The sequence below is a fragment of the Rhodamnia argentea genome, chromosome 9, assembly GCF_020921035.1.
Source record: "Rhodamnia argentea isolate NSW1041297 chromosome 9, ASM2092103v1, whole genome shotgun sequence".
In the NCBI taxonomy this organism is placed as follows: Eukaryota; Viridiplantae; Streptophyta; class Magnoliopsida; order Myrtales; family Myrtaceae; genus Rhodamnia; species Rhodamnia argentea.
In genome coordinates, this window is record NC_063158.1 from 20,544,643 (window position 1) to 20,549,403 (window position 4,761).

Genomic DNA, 4,761 nt, shown 5'->3' on the forward strand with positions numbered 1-4,761 from the left:
ATTACAACATTAAAGTGGCTGCATGGCATAAGATTGATTGGACTCCTCATTTAGGTCCCCTTGTATACTAAGCTACACCCTCTTTAATATATTCACTGTTCTAAAAATTTGTTAGGAGCCGTATCTTATTAAGACATAAGGCGTTGATGATTAATCTCTATCTACGTTGAGAGTAGAAGTCATTACTGACGCAATTTAATTGATGTATGTGCGTACTACGAGCACAATATACTAGTTCTTGATATCCTAGAATACTTAGTATTAAATGATGTGTCGTACCGCTAATGATTGTTGTTTAAGGCCCACTTATTTAACGAGTGGCCTACAGTTTAAAACATTTTGCAGTAAATTAATATTTTGTAAATCAATTTTAAAAAAGGTGAAAGAGTTTGTTATGATAAAAAGAGATGATTGTTGAATATGAAAAGAAATAATTGATCATGTGTAGTGGTTTGCTTCATCATGAAAAGTGGTGATAATAGGGATAAGGTATTTATTCCCAAGAGATGTGTTGATTGGTTATCTATACATAGGAGCAAATCATACATTATTAATTGCAACTATTGATAACAACAACAGCTCCCTCTTCTTCACAATGTTCTCCGTTCTTCTCTTCCACACAATCAAGGAAATTTCAAGAGAGAAATTAAGTAATTACTGAACTCTTTTCTTTGCGGCTTTGGTGTACATCCCATGGGTATATTTTTTCTAAACCCGACAACAACAATAGTGGGGGAAAAAAAGCATAAAGACAGTGATCATCGTCGTGCATCAAAACATCAAAAATCTGTAACTACTACTCCGTCTTCATCAACCTTAAAATTTCCCAACTACCACAAGACATTATTTTCATGGAGATGGAGATAGTAACTGCATCAAGTACTTGCAAAGCATAAAGACAGTGATCGTCATCTTGCATCAAAGCATCAAACTACTATTCTGTCTTCATCAAGCATCAAATTCCCCAATTATCATAAGATATTATTTTCATGGAGATGGAGACAATAACTGCATCAAGGGCTCACAATCTTGACAGATAAGTCTTATTGAAACTTTTGTTTCTATTTATATGCTTTGTTGAAAAACATCCCGATGATATTTTGATGATCACCAAACTATCTTTAGTACTAACGTTTACCATGACGATTGCAAATATTGAAATTGGTAATTCTTTATTAATGATCCTACACATCATTCAAGACAAAATACTAGTCTATGACATTTAAAAGAACAAGTACCGGTGAGATTGGTATATCATGGTAACCTGGAAGAGTCGCGACTTAAAATTTTCATCTCGAGCTAATGGGTTAGGTTATTAATTTAGCTCGAACTCTCCTATATAATTTCATACCAAATCGCAATTTGGTGTTTGATTCTTAACATGCGAATGATTTAAATTTGGAGTCGCCAGTAATCAATTATTGTAGGTTAATTAGAAACCTAAATAAAGTATTTGGAGGATTACTTTATTTCTTCGAACCAGAGATTAATGAGTTCGGAGCCTTAGTTATGCTAACATTTCTATTAACGCCATTTCAATACCTTTTCATTTTTAAAGAAAACATCTAAGCATGTAGCTTGGATTTATTTTAATCTAAAGTCCTAACATGTGAGGTGATCATATGGGTGCACAAACATTCTTGAACACCGAATAATCAAAGCAAAAAATATATTGCAATATTAGGGAAAAGGGGAATGTACCTAGATGTTGCAGCCTAATCCCTAGCATTTTTCTCCCAAGTGCAAGACTTAGTCTGATGCAATATTTTTTAGGCTTTTCATTTGTTTAAGCGATGAATGCAAAAGTATGGAATGCCACTATGCAATGACACTAAAATGACATGGCATGCAAGGCATTTATTTAAATGACCTAACTCTAACGACATGCAAAATGAATTTAACTAGGACGACATGCAATTCTAATTAAATGACATGCAAATTGACTGAATGGACATAGTCTAAATGGCTTGCAAAAATGATAGGAATTTAACCAAGTGACAGTATAATTAGGTCAAATGTTCTAATTATGCAAACTAGATTAATGACCTAACTCTTTCGCGTCGTCTCTTGCTGCGTTGGGCTCTGTTGCTCCCCTCAAGATCTCGCGGTGAAGATGATGGTGGTCAAAACAATATTACAAGAGCAAATAACATGGTCTTATAGAGGTGCCCATCTCCAGCATAACATCGACGAAGATAGCAAGAAAGAGATCGATGCGAAGTCAGAAATGAAGAAAGAATTGAGCGAAAGTGGGTTCGATGCTATGTAGCATCGACATGACACGGGATATGACACGAAATCTCACGACACGGCACGATAAGCCGACACGTGATTTTTATAAAAACAGAGAATTCTGATGCTCTGGAACATGTTATATATTAAATACATATTTTTATATAAACATGATAAATTAGTATTCTTCCGATTCCACAATTAAATAAATAATAATAAAATTCCTAGAATGAATTTACACTAAAAATAATGCTATTGTCTATGCTTGATATCACTCTACAAAAAATACAATTATATATAAAAGAATTAGCACAAAGCAATTGGATTGATTAGATTCCTTATCTAGGTACCCTTTTAGGCTAGCTACACACATTTCTATGTGTTGTCTCCATCTAAAACGTGTTAGCTTTACCTTTTTTTACCACTTAGTCTTGTTTTTTCTCTGTCGGATCAACTTCTTAAAGAAGTTTAATAAGTTTTCCGACGTACAAGACAATTACAACATTAAAGTGGCTGCATGGCATAAGATTGATTGGACTCCTCATTTAGGTCCCCTTGTATACTAAGCTACACCCTCTTTAATATATTCATTGTTCTAAAAATTTGTTAGGAGTCGTATCTTATTAAGACATAAGGCGTTGATGATTAATCTCCGTCCACGTTGAGAGTAGAAGTCATTATCGACGCAATTTAATTGATGTATGTGCGTACTACGAGCACAATATACTAGTTCTTGATATCCTAGAATACTTAGTATTAAATGATGTGTCATACCGCTAATGATTGTTGTTTAAGGCCCACTTATGAAGGGGTTTATCGGAACCGAATCGGACGATCACATAGAGAATCAAGAAAAATTGGAATGACGCACGAGATTATCCAGGTTCACCCCAAGATTAGGGCTACGTCCCGCAAAGAGATTTTCACTAAATTTTTCGGTTTACAGCCAATTCTTGCTTACATAATGATAAAACCGAGCAAAATATATATACCCTAAAAACGGGCTAAAAAACCTAAAACCTCTTAATTCCACCATACGGGCCAGCTTAAATAAAAGCCCAAACCTGTAGAGGTTTCGGGGGCGCTGCCCTTGAACCCCCGCTCGCTCACCGGCAAGCGGGGTAGCCGTCCGCCGACCGGGCAGCGGAACCTCCGTCGGGAGGCGCCGCCCCAGTAACCCCGCCCGCTGACCGGGCAGCGGGACACCCGTGTCGGGGGCGCTGCCCCTGAACCCTCGCATCCCACACGCAGAGGTCATATGTCGTTGGGTAACACTTCAATTTCCCTAAGCTTACGTGGGCGTACCCGGTGTGAGAAACAAGGGTTCTCGAAGTATTCGCCAACTCCAACATTCTCCCACTTGGTGGATACTTCGCGCAAATGAGAGCCCTTCCAATATCATTCCTCTTCAATCCAATCGCAGTAGAGCACCATCTAAACTTCGCACCTGTGACGGCTTTAGTAAGGAAGTCCGAACTATTTTCTACCGTGTCGACCTTTACAAGTCGAACCTCATTCTTCTCCACTTTTTCTCCGATGAAATAATATTGAATATAAATGTACTTTGTGTGTGAGTGAAACGTCGGATTCTTGGCTAAACAAATAGCCCCTTGATTATCACATCTCACATCTACAACACCTTGCTCAAAACCGAGCTCCGAGCACAACCGCCGTAACTACACGGCCTCTTTTCCAGCATGAGTAAGAGCCATATACTCAGCCTCCGTAGAAGAAAGTGCTACCATGCTTTGCCTCCTACTCATCTAACTCAACGCAGCACCAAACAATGTGAAAACATATCCGCTAGTGGATCGTCTACTATCAATATCTCCACCCCAATCAGCATCTACATGGCCTACGATATCAAGCATATTTCCATTCCTTGTACCTTCATAACACAAAGAAAAATTTGAAGTTCCACGAAGATACCCGAAAACTCTTTTGATCGCATTCCAGTGTTCTCTACCCGGGTTAGACATGTATCGGCTCAAGACTCCCACTACTTGGGCTATATCCGGACGCATGCACACCATATCATACATCAAGCTACCCACTGCACTCGCGTATGGAACTCGGGCCATCTCTTCAGCTTCTTTATCCGTTTTAGGACATTGCTCCGCAGATAACTTGGTCCCTAAAGGTATAGGGGTACCAACAGGCTTGCGATCTATCATATTGAATTTCTTCAAAATTTCTTTGATGTATTTCTCCTTTCCTAGCCACAGCTTCCGTTTCTCACGGTCCCTCCTAATTTGCATGCCCAAAATAAAATTTGCAGGCCCCAAGTCTTTCATTTCGAACTTTTTAGCCAACAAACTCTTCACGGACTTCACCATCTTCACACTATTCCCGATCAACAACATATCATCCACATATAGCGTGAGAATGACAAACCGATTGCCCGTCCTCTTCACATAAACACAATGGTCAGAATTTGAACGTACAAAATCAAGCTGGAGCATATACGTGTCAAACTTCTAGTACAACATCCTCGGTATTTGCTTCAGCCCATATAAGGACTTTTTCAAT